The 16,104-nt window shown below is 46.6% G+C and overlaps 1 protein-coding gene across 2 annotated transcripts in view; it reads left to right on the forward strand.

Moving 5' to 3' along the window:
- Positions 1-1,581: 1,581 nt before the first annotated feature.
- Positions 1,582-16,104, forward strand: part of STAG1 (STAG1 cohesin complex component) — a 296,109-nt gene continuing 281,586 nt past the window's right edge. The window contains exon 1 of one of the 2 annotated variants that reach the window (XM_089780890.1): positions 1,582-1,829. The gene's annotated coding sequence lies outside the window, so the exon portion shown is untranslated. Of the gene's footprint in view, positions 1,830-5,321; positions 5,929-16,104 lie in introns of those variants that run through there. The other variant, XM_089780891.1, reaches the window with a different exon arrangement.

Genomic DNA, 16,104 nt, shown 5'->3' on the forward strand with positions numbered 1-16,104 from the left:
GACATAACGAACACAGATTTTGTTTTTGTTAAGGATGGGTTAAGTTTGGTTTGGTTCCGAGGCTTACTGTCCCCTTACATGCAATGCTGAGAATGTGTGCAAGCCATTACCTTAACTCTGCATTCCTTGGCTTTCAGAAGCTAAAATTAATTCGGAAATAGCTGAAGGTAGTGTTAAACAACCTTAAGTGTAGCTCAACCAAGTTTTTGGTACAGAATTATAGGTCTATTGCAACTAGTAGCTCATTCTAGTACCACAACAGCATGTCCCCAGCCACAATTCCTCCCTCCTTTCTGTCCATGGGAACCAAAAAGATAAGAGTAAGAAAGTCCAGGGATGTCTGTCTTGAAGACTGTAAGGCAGTCCCAGAGCCTCTTGAGAGGCTAAAGTCTTCGCAGTAGCCTAACCACACATCCACAGGAAGGAGTCCAATCTACTTTGGCGGGGGAGTGAAATCAATGCTCCTTCCTTTGTTGGAGTCTGCATTTATTACATTTGGTTCATATTTAAAAGCTTCTCCCACCATACAACAACCATAAAGAAAGACTAGTAACACAGCTTTTCTTCATGAAAGATTGTAACTCATCACATGACTGGAGGCAAAGCTCCTCGATGCCTTTGGTGCCTCAAATTCTGCCAAAGGTTGTTAACCCCAGTGCAGGAGACCCCCAAGGCCTGTAGAATTTTATTTTGAAGATCTATGCAACCTATGGTGACCACAATTTCATTCTCAAGTCACCACGGCTGGGGGAGGGCCAGATGAGAGAACCACTACTTCCTCCTCTTCCATTTCAAGCCATGGTTCCCTCGTGGCAAGCAGCACTATGCTGTACAGCGAAGGTGGGGGACCGTTTTGGGTCAAGGGCCACTGAACCTCAGAAAAATCAGTGGGGGGGGGGCGCACAAGCGGGTGGCCCCAACCCAGGAGAAAGGGCCTCTCCGCATTCTCCCCCGCACCAGAGGGCGGGGTGCTCAGCCGAGCAGCTGTGCCTTAGCCCCACGATGGAAGGGGGGCGCCTACAAGGCTCCTCAACGCTGGCTGGGATCTGAGCCTCCCGGGCCACATCCCGGCCCGCAGGTCCCCAGCGCTGCTGAACAGGAACCCGCAGGCCTGGGGTGAGACGCAAACCAGGCCCACCGCAGCAACGGGGCATCCCGCCAGCACCAGGCAGAACAGCCCCCCCGAGCCCGGGCAGCACAGAGGGGCCGCTCCGTCCTTCCCGCCCCCGCAAGGCCCGACAGGGCGGCGCCGGGAGGGCGGGGCTCGGCGAGAAGGCGCGAACCCTCCGCGGCCCCACCCCGCGGCAACTTGGGACAGGCCCCGCCCTGCCAGAAGCGTCCCGGCGGGCGGGGCATGGGAAGGGGCAGCCGCGGGGCTCTAAGGGGCCCCGAGTTCTACCACGCGCCCCGCCCACCGGCGAACCGTGACGCCTTACGCCCGTCCGGGTAACGTGCGCGCGCACAGTTCGGGCCGGGGCGCGAGCGGCAAGACGTTCCGCGCATGTCGACGGTTTTCGCGCGAAAGTAGCTCGCGGCGCCCCGCCCCGAGAGCCGCGCTCAGGAGGAGGCGGGGCCGAGTGGCTGGCTCGCGAGGCGTAGTGGCGGCGCGCGGCCGGCAGGGGGCGCTCGGGCTCCGGCGCGCGGCGGCGGCTGCGCCATTGGCGGGTCGGAAATGCCGCCAGATGGCGGTTTAGGATTGCGGCTCTGCTGAGCGCGGCCCCCGCGAACGCCACCGCCCCGGTCCCGGCCCGGCTCGGCTCCGGCCCGCACCCACCGAGACCCCGCGCGCCAGCCGCAGCGCAGGCTCCCGGGACGCTGCCCGGCCCGAGGTGAGCGGCGCCCGGGCGGGGGGGAACGGCTCTGAGGCGCCGATCCAAGATGGAGGCGCGGGGGGCGGGGGCAGCGGGTTGGGGCCGCTTGCTCGGTCTCCGCGGCGGCTGGGCCGGGAGCTGGCGCTGCCCGTGTGGGGAGGGGAGGAGAGTGGAGAGGAGGCGGGGCGGCGCGGCTCCTGCCGGAGCAGCGGTTCCCCCGGGCGGGGCGATCGCCGCCATCTCATTGTCCCCGGCAGGGCAGCCGGGGGCGCAGGGCGGGCAGAGCGGCCTCCCCTGCCGCCGGGCCTGGGCCTCAGCAGCGGCGCGGGACGAACGTGCCCCCTGCGCTGGGCCAGGCCCGCCGTTTCCTCAGCAACCCTGCGAGTTGCGACCTGCCGCGGGTGGCGGGAGCGCGAGAGGGGTTGACGGGTCTGTCAGGGGAGAGGCGGCGGGGGCGGCCGCCGGGGCAGCGGCTCTGTTGTGGCGGGGGGAGGGAGGCTCATGGCGCGGTGGTCTGAGGGAGGGGGCAGGTCCTGTGCCCCGGGGTGGGCGGCGGGAGCACGAGTAGGGTTGGTGGCGCTGGGACGCGGGGCCGGGCTGAAGGTGCGCGGGTGGGGTTAGGAGCGCTGGGACCTGGCCGGGGTGGTAATGCTGTCAGGTGGGCTGGGCTGTGGGAGCAGGGGCAGCAGCTGTGATCTGGGGTGCGATTGGGGATGGCAGCCGTACTGAGATCTGGGGGGAGAGGTGGGCGGCGGGCTGTTTGCGCTGGGAGTGGTGGAGGGAGGTGAGTAATGTGAGTAGGGTTGGGCAGTGCTGTGACCTGTGAATCAGTGTAGACAGAGGGGGTGGGATGGGAGGTGTTACGACGGGCTGCGAGGGAGATCGCTAACTGGTCGGTGGTTCTGTGACTGAAAGGAGGATGTGGGGATGTGCAGTAGAAACAAGTTTTGGCAGGACGGGGAGGAATGTGGGCCACAGTAGCAGCAGTGGTGCGAGAAGTCATAGTTGCTCTACCCTGGGGTTTTGAGGCTAAGGATTATTGGCTAGCCACACTGATTTGGAGGGGGCAAGTAGAGGTTATCCCTAATGGGAATGCCATTTGGGAGGGACGTAGAAATAGGAGTGTCATCAGAGCTTTGACCTTTGTGGATTGGATGGAAGTGCTGTGATTTATATGCCTGGGGAGTGGCAGCAGTGGCATTATAACCTGATGACGTTGACCTTTGAGAAGAATTGATGGACAGTGGAGCAATACTGTGAGCTGGGCTCTGGGGAAAGGGACAGCAGGGCATGTTGTGTGACCGGAAGATGAAATGGGCAAGAGTGGTACTGGATCTGTGGTCTAATGGTGTGGTGGGCTGCAGTGGTTACTGGTCTACTGTGATTGAGTGGTAGGTGGGATATGGTGAGCATCAATGGTTTGGTGGTGGTTGTGGGGGAGCGAGCGGTGATGCTGGGGTTGAGTCCATTGTTTATGACTTGGGAAGTAGGGTGCCACCATCAACACTACTAGCACAGTACACAGTGAGGCAGGGTGGAGGCAACATCAGTAACTTTGTGGTCTGGGACTAAAAGGAAATATTGAGATTGGTAGTACTTTGATGTGAATGTGAGGAAGGGGCAGGAGCAGGGTGACGTGGTGATGCTGTGACTGGCAGAAACCATGAAAGCAACACTGATGATGTGGGAGGAGAGCAGCAGCAGCAGCAGTGTGGTGACCTGTGAATGAGAAGATAGGGCTACTAAAACTGGCTATATGTTTCCAAGAATGATTTTTATTTCCCTGTGATAGCCTTGCACCACTCCAGTTCCCCTTACTCCCTGGTAATCTGCAGGGATTCTCTCTCTCTGCTCTTGCTTGTTTTAATAGATTGAAAACCTTTGGCTTCTGACAAAGGGGGATGTGAGGTATTTTGAATTATTATTGCAATATAAATATTCATGTCTTGAATTATGTTCTACAGCTAGGTTTTGTCTCTGAAATTAGGGGAGATAGCCATGTATTTAGGTCTTCGTCTAATAGATCTTATTTCCACTTTACAAGACTGCTATAAAGTAGCTGTTGAAGATAAAGCTTTGTCTTGAGGTAGGGCTTAGGGATGAGAATGACTAGTCAACTAGTTGCTCCTCCCCCTTGCTGCCTCTATCAGAAAGAGGCAGCAAGTTGCGGGGAAAGAGGAGGGGAACTTCAAAACAGTATCCCCAAGCTGCATGCAGCGTTTCAAAGCAGCAGCGCTGCATGGAGCCCCAGTCAGCAGGGGAGTCCCGGTCTGACTCCCGGCTCCATGCAGTGCTGCTGCTTTAAAACACCGTGGGCAGCACGGGACCAATGGGGGACTGCCCCTCTGGCCCTGTGCTTCCCACAGTACTTACACCTTTGAAGTGTAGCAACAGCTGCTGCTATACTTGAAAGGTGGAGGCGCCCTATCAGCTAATCGAGTAGTAGGTGCAAATTTCGATTATTCGATTAGTCAGTCACTCAAAATTTAACATCCCTAGTAGAGCCTTGGTATCAGGGCAGATGGGTGTGTCTGTATCCCTTTAGTAAGATTCAGATGTTGCCAGTTTCCTATCTACTCGGAATAGGTTTAGTAAATTGATTGTCAGTGCCATAGTCTGTAATAGTTTGTCTGGTTATGCAAGTACAATGCTGTAGACAAATTGTGAAGGCAGCTAATGTCCCTGATATCGTTGATGTGTTCCTCACCTAGGATTGCCAAACTGCAAGGGAGCTATACATTGCTCATAATCTGCTCTCTACAGAGTGCAAATAAGTACGTAATAAAAAGTGCTACTGAATTGTGGTTGAGGTATTCATAGACCATCGGGAGTGGTTTATGGCAGCAGTTCCCAACCTCTGGGCTGTGCGCTGCTGCTGGGCCATGGTGGCTGCTGCAGCTTAAGCTGGCTGTTCCTGGTGGCTCAGCTCTGGCAGCCATGGTGGCTGAGGCATGCAAGAGGAGGCAGAGCAGAAGGCACCTTTATTCCTCCTTCACACTTGGCCTCCAACAACTGATCCCCCTGCCTGCATGGCCACTTTTGCCAGTGACCGTACTAGGGCTGAAGTGGCATCAGGAGGAGACACCTCCCTCCCACGTTGGTGATGGCAGCTAGCTGGGGCTCTGTGTTCTGCCCACATGGCTGCTGTTGCCAGCTGCAGTGCTGAGGTGGCAGCAGGAGGAGGTGGAGAAAGAGGCGCCTCCCTCTTTCCGTTCTTTCCTCCGTAATGGCGGCCCAGTTGGGGTTCCACGCTCCCCACAGTGGAGATACAAGGCATGTTTGGGGAAGGAAGGGGCGCAAAGGAGGGAATGTGTGCACCACCAACAGCCGCTTCCCCTTTCTGTGCGGCAGTAACAGCCACACTCCCTAGGCGGGCAGCCTCGATCTGGGGAGTGTTGGGGTGAAAGGGATAAAGAGGTGTTGGATATGGTGGGGTCATGGGGCCAGAGGGTGTGGCATGGGCTATAGGGGTCAGAAGTTAAAGGGCATGGGGTGTACGGGTGGGGCGCTAAAGGGTGTTAGACACTGGGGAGCAAGGGACTGGGTTGAGGCTAGGTGGTCAGGTAACATTGTATTTGCATATTCATTATTCACATAATGTCAAATAAAATACCAGTCCGCCAAAGGTTCATGAATGGGTTTGCTGGTCCCCAGCATAAAAAAGGTGGGAACCACTGGTTTATGGGTATAAAGCACTTGAAGCACTAGCAACATGCACAGCATCAGGATGTTTATGAACTCTGCAGTATTTGTTAGTGAGCACGCAGGAGTGCTTTCCAGAAGAAAAATATATACATCAGTGTTCCCACTCTTGGAGACTTTGCTACCTACTGTTTCCTTTGTTCATCATGAGACTTACTCAGACACAAAGCAGCCAGACAGAAGACATTGCTACTACAACCATGGCAGATGGATTTCAAGTGCTTCTGGAAGCCATGATGGAGAAGCTTGCTTAATCATAATGACTAATCATTGCAAAATGTTATTGCTGTGATAGGAACATGTTTCTTACTGCATATATGACTTTTCCCTTAGAGTAGTTAGCAAACACAAATGTCCTGCAAACCTGTTTCAGTCAGCCTGAAAGCAGACTACTGGCTTCTGAGTGTATGACCAGGTGAGCTTCGAAAATGTATATGGAGACTATCAATACTGCACTTTATGACTGGACATGAATTTGCAATTGCCATGAATTTTGTTGGGATGTCTGTCTCATGTTTCTATCAGTAACGTAGAAACATTTATAGATGGTCTATACTGTGAGATATACCTTTGTATTTTCAATAAATTTATTTGTGCAGAGGTCCCTCTAGTAACGATCTGGGGATGTACTAACTGTGCAGCTTGCAGTGCAATCTTTTGAACATTTTGAACTGAATGCCTGTTGCTTCCAATTGTGGTGGTAGACAGACTAGAAACCACATTGTGTTCTTCAGAATAGATTGTTCCCAGGTCTGTTGACACCTTTCTGGTATACTGAGTTTTTAAATTTTGTTTGCCATTTTTTTTATAGACGTTAGTTGTAACACTTAACTGTATTTTAGAAGCCTAAATCTCAATTTCAAAAGAGATTTAGGCATTTAAGAAGAATCAGAAGTACAAATTGCTTTAGAAGGTGAGATGCAGGTTCTGAAATCAGGCATTGAAATGTTAAGTGCAGCAGTGCCTAAATACCTTTTAAAACCTGAGCCTAAGTGGAGAGCCATAATCCATACATGTTCCTTAGTTTTCAGTTAAAACAAGAGTTTAAGATGTGCTTTTGGCCTGCCACTACTTTTGCTTCATATCCACAGGTGAGTGGTTCAGCCAGCTTAGGGAAGGTCATTCACCACCTTGTTGCTCTATAATGCAGTACCTTCACCCCAGAATCAGAAATGAGCATCAGAATCGCCTCCTGGCTGAGCTATTGTAGAAAGTGCTAATGGCTAAACCTTCTGGCTCTGATATGCAGGAATCTGTAAGTGCTTGAAGACCAGTCTTGATTCTGACCATTGAATGGGCTAAGAAGTCTGCAAAGTCTTACTGCAGATACTTGTTTCTTTGACTGAAGCAACACCAAAGGTGCCAATCACTATGACTCTACAAAGATCAGCTTTGAAAAAGCCAGTCCTCAAGAGCATATCTTGAAGGATCTGGCTTTCCCATTTCTGCTCACTGAAGTGCAAATGCATTCTCATAAGGCTCTGAGTCATCAGATTGTGTAGATCCATGGTTACAATGATGGCTCAGATTAATTGTACAGAATTCTTTGAACTTCTTCATTCAGATCTGCCTTTGGATTGGGATCTCCCATTGCAGCATTGGCTACGTTGTCCCTTAATGCCCAAAGGTAGAGGAAAAAAGTGTAAGGCATGTAGCTAGTTAGGCATGTAGGCATCTAGAGAAAGGGGTAAACAGTGAGGTGGCAAAACTTGCAGATGATAGCAAACTGCTCAAGATAGTTAAGACCAAAGCAAATTGTGAAGCGCTTCAAGAAGATCTCACCAATTTAAGTGATTGGGCAACAAAATGGCAAATGAAATTTAATGTTGATAAATGTAAAGTAATGCACATTGGCAGGGATCGTAAAATAATACAATCTACTCGCCCATGGCGAGTAGATTGTAACCCAGAAGAGCTGGGTTCAGGCAATCTGTGCATGCGCAGAATGCAGGACAGTGCGGCTGGCGAGCGGGGCTCACTGCGGTTCGGCGAGCCCTGCACGTAGGAAAAAATAATCCCAACTATACATACAATGTGATGGGGGACTAATTTGGCTATAACTACTCAAGACAGAGATCTTGGAGTCATTGTGGATAGTTCTCTGCAGCGTCAGTCAAAAATGCAAATAAAATGATTTAGAAATAATTAAAAAAGGGATAAAGCATAAGATGGAAAATATCTTATTGCCTCTATATTATAAAACCATTGTCGAAGCAAAAACACGCTCCTCTGTGTTTAGGCAGCTAACAAACATCTTTATTAATTAATAAAGCACAGCATGAGCCAAACGTGGTCATAGCAGAGCCAGGCCCAGTAAGGCTGCTAATACAATCAATCCTAGTATCTTTATACCCTTAGCCAAACAGTCTGACGTCAGGGCATCCAATTACAGAAATCCTCAATTAAATTTGGAAAAACAAAGCCTTATCAACAAGATGGCGGACAGGTACGAGGGAGTAAGTCTCCTGTCCCAACCAGCCCAATTAACACATACCAATAGCCCATCCTGTAGGCCTCTTCTCACGTAGTGACAGAAAGTTCACTCTGGTCTATGTGCTTGAGAGAAAAGCTGAAATGGTTTCTGATATACAAGATGGCTTCTAGCTAAACATAAAATAGCTTCTACACCATGTTATGCCCAATTCTTGAATACTGCATACAGATGTGGTCACTTCATCTCAAAAAAGGTATATTGGCATTGGAAAAGGTTCAGAAAAGAGCACCAACAATGATTAGAGGTTTGGAACGGATCCCATATGAAGAGGGATTAAAAAGACTTGGACTTTTCAACTTAGAAAAGAGACTAAGGGGGGATATGATAGAGGTCTATAAATTCATGACTGGTGTGGCAGAAGTGAATATGGAAAAGTTATTTACTTATTTCCCGAATATAAGGACTAGGGGTCAGTAAATTAAATTAATAGGCAGCAGGTTTAAAACAAACAAAAGAAAGTTTTTCTTCCTTCAGTTCATAGTCAACCTGTGGAACTCCTTGCCAGAGGATGTGGTGAAGGGACTTTAAACAGGGTTCAAAAAGGAGCTAGATTCCTGGGGGTTAGGTTCATCAGTGGCATTAGTCAGGATGGGTAGGAATAGTGTCCCTAGCCTCTGTTTGTCTGGAAATGAGTGACAGCAGAGGGATTGTGTGAGGATCACCTGTTGTTTTCCCTCCCTCTGGGGCATCTGGTATTGGCCACTCTTATGTTCTTTCTTCTCTTTGTCCAGCAATGAAGCAATCTTGCAGGGTTAAACCTTTCTCATTAGCTATACAAACCTCTCCTAAGACCTCAACTGGTTCTCCAGGGAAATACATCTCGGCTTTACAACTTTGCCGCTACACGAGCTGCTGCTCTCGCCTGTAAAGACCTCCTTATATTGGCAGCGCAATAACTAGGTATTGTTGCACCTGGGGCAAAATATTAATTATACAACCCCGCTCTTGAGGTTAGGGCGCATCGTGCTCTTTTGCCGCTTATTATTATTACTTATTGCGTCTCTGTGCCCTGTTTATGATGCGCCTGGGGCAAGTGGCCTGTTTGCCCCACCCTTGTTACAGCCCTCCATATTGGGCTATGGATCCACACTTAAAACTGCCATCAAATGGTAACTAGTCTGATACCTTTCATTGTTTTTTTTTTTCCAGGGAACAGTTCAGGGAACTTAGGGAACATTATCAAGACTATTGTTTACTTCTCTTGAGACTGAGATCACTCTCTACCTCCCAGAGGTTGTTGGGCAGTTACCTTCTGGGTGCTGGCACCATGAGAAGTGCCATCATGGGCAGTGTGATCATACTGACCTTCCTTATGTATTCTACTAATTGTAAAAGGATTGAAAAAAGTAACTAGGAAGGGAGCCTTCCCAGGGTTCAGAACAGAAGTCTGGCACCAGTTCTGTTCTACCCATATCTATCATGGCCATTGGTATTGAGGGAACCATCTCCTTTTACTAATCCCACAGATACCATCTGAAGAGGAAGTAGAACATCTTATTGAATGTCTGGATTTAGATACAGCTACTGATATTTAAACTTCACGGGATAACTGGGTGCAACATGATCTTCCTCTTCTCTCAAAGATACTCTGCAATTTCATGAACTCATAGGATGATTATCTTAAAAATGCCATCAGTATCATCAGTGAAAACTGTACAATCCAGTTTTGAGGGTTTGGTTTTATCTTCTAGAAGCCTGTCCTCTTAGACAGCTTATTACAGCCAGCAAAGCATACTCACTTGAAACTGCCAACATGCGGAGTTTAAAGAAAGGTAACAGCTATCCACACCCATCTTTCTCAAAATATGGTAGTGGTGCACTCTGCATGCAGTTCATGGAACTGATGAGACTCAAATCTACTCTGCATTCTTTGATAAAGAAGGTAAAAAGCTAGATCTGGACATTAAAATAATTAGTTATCAGGCATTGATGACCTACTACTAATAGCATTGTTAAGAGAAAATGGTGCTCTTTCCCCAGTTGCTGCCAAAAGACCTGAGCATTGATTTCTGAATGTTGTTTGGTTACTATATGTACACTGGGAAGGTTTGATGAGTAAAGTACTGTCAACGTGCGAAAGTCACCAAAAGTGAAAACCGGTTAAACGAGTTTTTCTGCCCCTCCTTGTCCACATTTCATGGCCATATTGCTGGCACCCTGTTCAACAGACAGAACAAAGCAGTGTTGTGGGAAGGCAGAGCTGATTCCTGTGCTTCTTGGGATTCCCTCATAGCTCTGTGACCTCTCCATGGTAAGGAATATCAAAGCAGCATAACAGCCCTCTCCTGTAGCAACAGTTTGCCTGCAGTTTTTAGTGCAGGGCAGAACAGAAACACGCCACTGATTTGTTTTTTGTTTCCCAAGTGAAGCAGCTCACTCAGTTGTTGGATATTTCCTTGAGTTTTGAAAGGGGAGGTGCGCGTGCCTTCCAGGCAGCAGAGATCACAAAACAATGCACACAGCCATCAGAACGGGCATTGTGGGATACTGGTAGAAACCAGTTCCCTTGACAAAACAGATGGCAGAGTCCACACTGGCTCTTAGTCAACAATAAAAAGAGGGTGAAAGACAAAAGTCTCTTGCAGGGGTAAAAGTTTTTTGATGCCAAAATTGGATGTTTTTCCTAACAACATATGTATTACAGTGTAGACCTGTTTTGTCGCCAAAAGGCAGTTTTTGGTGAAAAAATGTGACACAGTAGACAAGACCTAAGGTACACCTTGAGTGTGTATAAAGCTGTGGCATCTTCATTTATTTTGTACGATTGATTTGTAGCTATGTTCAGCTGGACTTCTTTTGGAAAGAAGAACCTGGGTAGATGACTTCCTACTTAATGGGACAGAGCTACTTAACTGTAAAAGGGAAAGTCTCAGAGGAGTAGCCATGGTGTTAGTCTGTAACCAAAAAAACCCTTAAAAACAATCAATGTATCACGTTAGAGAGTAACCAAAAATATATATAGATAGTATCATGAGCTTTCCTGGGCACAAACCACTTCTTTGGATGACACATATGGAGCAAGAGGTCCAGGGGTACAAATATGTAACAGAAAAAGGGGAGGGGGGAGGAAAAAACCCACTGTCAACTAAAGTGTCTGTGCTAAATGAGGCTAATAGAGTGGGCTATAAGTACCCAATGCTTAGCTTTTGATGTCATTTGGGTGTTAAATGTAATGGCCTATCCACAACAAGTTTTCAGTCCTTGGGTGAATGTGTCAGATTTGCAGATGAAGGCCAGTTCCTGAAATGACTTTGTAAGAGAATAGACACCTTTAAATCCATTAATGAGTGCCCTCCCCCCCCGAAAGTTAAAATATTCCCCAACAGGTTTTTGTGTTACCATTTCAAATATCTTATTTGTAAAAGGGAATTTCCTAGAGAAATTAAGATGATAAAGGTCTACTATAAGAGGTCTAGGAATTTCACAACACTCTAGGAAAACACTTAGGATACCAGTGTTTTGTTAGTCTCTGCTTCATGTTCCTTTCAGGGAAATACAGCAACAAAATAACCTCCTCAACTTCAACACACTCACAAACGCTGTCAGCTTTTAAGTATAAAAAGTAGATCTGCTACATCATCATCATTTTATTGGCCTTTTGGTTTTATAGGATTTATGAAAATCACAGGCAGGATTTAAACTTGCAAATGTCATCCCTTTCATTTGGAAACTGTTCCCTCCATTCTTAGTGTTGAAGTATTGTCATCACAGACTCATGAATCTTGGGGATTAACAGGGTTACTTTATTCAGTTTGACATTAACCTTTTGCCAGTTCCTGCTTTTTCATCACTCTTTAGGGATCCTTCTCATGAATACTTGCTAAGCTCTGAAGATGGTTCATTGCCAGAGGGAGTGCCAAAGAGTTTTGGGGAAGGGGTTTTTTGGGTATTTATTCTTGGTACTTTGATATCTGAGGAGCTCTCAAACTCATTGTAGACTTTTGGAAGCTTGGTTCTGTTATCAGGAGATTGATTGATCACGCTTGCTCTAGCTTCAACCATTACATCCTTATTCACCCAAGATTTGCTTTGGGGGTCTTGATTTGCAAGATGCTATTTAAACATCTCAATCAAACATTTGCATTGAAAATATTTGAAGCTTGTTGTGGGGGAGAATTTCAACACAAGGATGGTGTATCCACCTCAGGTATTCACAATTTTTTTTCAGCAGTACAGGTGTAATTGAGACATCAGAATACCAATATCCTGACTTGTAGAATCCAGACCAAAATTGTATTTAAATACATACTCCATTCAAAATGTTTTTCAAAATAAATTAGATAAACTCCATACAATTTAGAATTGTTAATAAAAGACATGCTCTGGGTTGGAGCTCTGAAATAGGTAGTGCTTTCCTTCAGGAAAGGTACTTGAAAATCTTTATAGCACTTAAGTGGAAAAGGAGAGAGCTTGCTCTTGTCATCAAGTGATTGTAATGCAAACTGTAAGAAAGAACATCATATATCACAAACATAACTTTGTATGGCTATCTAAAGAAGAGCTCTTGTCACTGGCTATCAAGAAGCTATATATCACATACACCTAGTATATTTAGAGAATTAATATTTGTTATTGAGCGATGAGTTCCTTGTGTGTTGGACTCCTGAGCCTTTTCTTCCTCAACTGCAGAGCAGAGTAGTTCAAGCATTGACTATGTTTTATGTCAACATACAAAGTGGAACACACAATGTCGAACTGTGCAGAGTTTCATAACCCTATGGGAGTTGTGTATAGTCTACCACAGTTATCCTATAACCGTTTATTGGCAGACACTCACACACGAGTGATTATTCAAGAATTGAAAGTGAACAATATTTCTCTCTGGAAATGTCTGCAAGATGTGTTTCCAGGTGCCAGACGTTTTGCTCTAGAGTAGGAACAGACAACTAGTTCATCTTGGATACATTATTTCTAAACTGTGGGGGATAGATCTCTTCGCAGTGTTCAAATTCCTCTAATTTAGAGAGTTCTTGGGAAAATAAAATAACACAAAGCTAGGATTGCTGTTACTGTTCCAGGCTGGGCAAGACAAAAGTGGTTCTCAGTTCTACTGTGACAATCACAAGGGGCTTTTCTTTGTCTTGAAGCAATTCCCAACCTAGTGACTCAACAAAGGGGTGAAATTTGCTGTCTGTACACAGACACTGTAGTTGACAGCATGAGTCATTGGACTTTAACAGATACACTACTCAGACTCTTCCCAGATACCAGTACAGTGTGTAAAATGGCAGTGATGTGTACTGTGGGAATGATGGTGTGAATGCAGGCATAGAATCAAAGTGGTCAGGGTGCTTGTCTGCTCTTTTGCATCATTAGAACTGAAAATATTTGCTTATCTTGCATTTTAATTTCTTGCTCTTGCTTTATGTTGGGGGGAAGGGCGACTTTTTTGGGTGAGGGTGCTGCACAGAAGTGAGGAGCAAAAACAAACAAACAAAACCCAGCACACCAGCGACAGATCCTCACTGATGTGGCCCCTGACTGAGAAGAAAGACACTCCCCACATTCCACTTGCACACTAGAGCCTAGGGGAATTAGTTGATTAGTCAATAGGGTGCCTCCGCCTTTGACAGTCCTCTGCTGGCCCCGAGCTCCCCACGGTGTTTCAAAGCAGCAGTGCCAAGTGGAGCCCTGAGTCAGCTGGGGACTCCACACTGACCCTGGTCTCCGTACGGCACTGCTGCTTTGAAATGCCCCAGCTGATCCCGTGTGGCGCTGCCACTTTGAAACACCACATGCAGCCTGGGGACACACCAGCTGGCCCTGGGCTGCACGCATTGTTACAAAGCAGCAGCGTCGCATGGAGCCCAGGGTCTGCTGCTTTGAAGTACTGCTTGAAGAGGCAGCAGGGGGTGGGGGAAAACAACTAGTTGTTCACATCCCTAGCAGGTGGCAGGGAGACTGTAGCACAGCGCAGGTTTCCCAATTATGGGGCAGAGCCCTGAGCCTTAAGGGCTGGATCCAGGGAAGCTGGGAGTTGCATCTGGACTCTGAGGCCTTAGGTTCTCCATCCCTGCTTTATGTACTCTGCATTTGTTGCCCTCAGTCCTTGCTTTGGTCTCTTTGTTCAATTCTTCAGACATCTGTCTCTTTATTCCAGCTGATAGCACTTGTCATTACTGATCAGCAGCTTCCCTTTGGAACTCCTGCAGTGTGTTTGTCCAATGTGGGAGGTGCTCAGTTTTCCTGTGTCTAGCGCCCTCTCTCTCTCTCTCTCTCTCTCTCTCTCTTCCTCTCTCAAGAGAAAGCCTTGAGATGTCCTGTGGAAGTAGAGGGCACTGGAAAAAAAAAAGGAGCATGGGGGAAGCTAATAACTCAGTGTAATTTTGTTTATCTTTTTAATATTTTCCAGCAATATGGGTGCTTTTTTCCTATGGTTTCACATACCAAAGTTAACTTCAGGTATTTGTCTCACCTTTTGTGTTAGGGTAATAAGACACCCTTTCATAGTCAAAACAGTGATGAAGTAATTGAAAAATTTTTTGCAGGTGGTGGAGTCAGGACAGAAGCTCAAAAGCTGAGGGGGGACCAGTGATAGTGAACATTACACATAATTTTAGGTAGTGGATGCTGAACTGTAACAGCGTTCTGGAGTTGCCAGAGTGGAAAAGGGACAGATGTTTCAGGACAATATCAGCACCATTTGCAATTAAATTTATCAGCTGTTCAGTAACATCAGATTACTGGTGGAAAAGCGTAGGCAAGTGTTCTATTTGAGATGAGGCTGGGGGAGAGGAGGCAGGGGCTGATTTAATTTTCAATACATTTTACTTAATTACTTGTGAGTTTCCTTAGTGAAAAGTGTTCTTATATTTTTGCACAGGCAAAGGTAAGATCTTAAATTAACAAGCTATTAAGGGAAAATCTTGTTAGTTTGAATGCAATACCTGGTCTTCCTCATTCCCATATTGGTGGGTGGGTGGGTGTGTGTGTGTGTGTTTCCCTGCATTGCTCTTTTGCCAGCACATGCCATTAGTATCTATTACTGGCATAGGGCACATGTGATTGATTATGTAGTTAATGAATTATGCCTTGCTGATTGCATGTATACCAGTTGAAATGTGTCCATTACTGTCATAACAATAAAAATACACTTGGTTAAGCATTAGACTTTGTGTGCAGTTTTCTATTTTTCTCCCTTGTCATTTTATCAGGCACATGTCTATGTGCAAGTATTGGGGGTGTGGTGATCAGAGAGGGCTGTGGGCGAAAGGGTGCATAAAATTTTTGTTGGAAAATGTAACATCTGCAATAGTAAAGTTTTTAGCTGTGGCCAGCATTATTCCCACTCCACATCTTTACAGATATAAAATTATAAAGGTTATTTACAAGCATTTGAAGAGGTGTGTGTTCAACATCATTGAAGTTTGGCTATGCCTCCAGTAATGTGTGTGTTTGAAAGTTCCTAGAAGATGTCCTAAGATTCTAGCAGCATTTTCCAGGCTATGGAGTTGTGGTGGGCCCTATTTCATTCTCATCCCATTTTAGTAGAATAACAGTTCATACTGTCCGTAGTATATTCCGGAACTGTGATAGTACATATGCTAATTATATGGTCCATTTCACCATAAAATTGAAAGTGAATAAGGTACTTTCCATATTTGATGGTATCCTCAGCTATTGGCAGGAATCTTTCAGGCACCTTATCTCCTCCCTGAATTGGGCTTCTGTCCAGTATATCATCCTCTCAATAAGCTTCTTTGCAATGTTGTTTTAATAGGCTTTTATTTCTATTACTGGAACCCAAGTCATGCACTGATAGCACCTCATTCCAAAAGTTTACTGTTACTTTTATAACTACCTCTCCTCAGAAGACAACCTGTAATGCCTTTGGGTAGCTATGTATTTGAATCGAGGATCTATGGAAAGAAAAGTTGACTAATAAAATAGCTTACAAGGAAAGGCAGTAACAATGTGCTGGACAGTATGTATAGATTTGTAGCTTCTAGACTCTGACTTTTTGATCTAGGTGAAGTGGGAATGGATCTGATAGTTAGGAATATACTCATTGGTCATTTTAAGGTAACTTTGGAGGGCTGATTTAGATATGTTTTAATCCTGCACTGACCTGGAGGTGCACTGACACTTGAATGAGCA

This window comes from Pelodiscus sinensis, chromosome 10 (genome assembly GCF_052426305.1).
Source record: "Pelodiscus sinensis isolate ZL-2025 chromosome 10, ASM5242630v1, whole genome shotgun sequence".
Taxonomy (NCBI): domain Eukaryota; kingdom Metazoa; phylum Chordata; order Testudines; family Trionychidae; genus Pelodiscus; species Pelodiscus sinensis.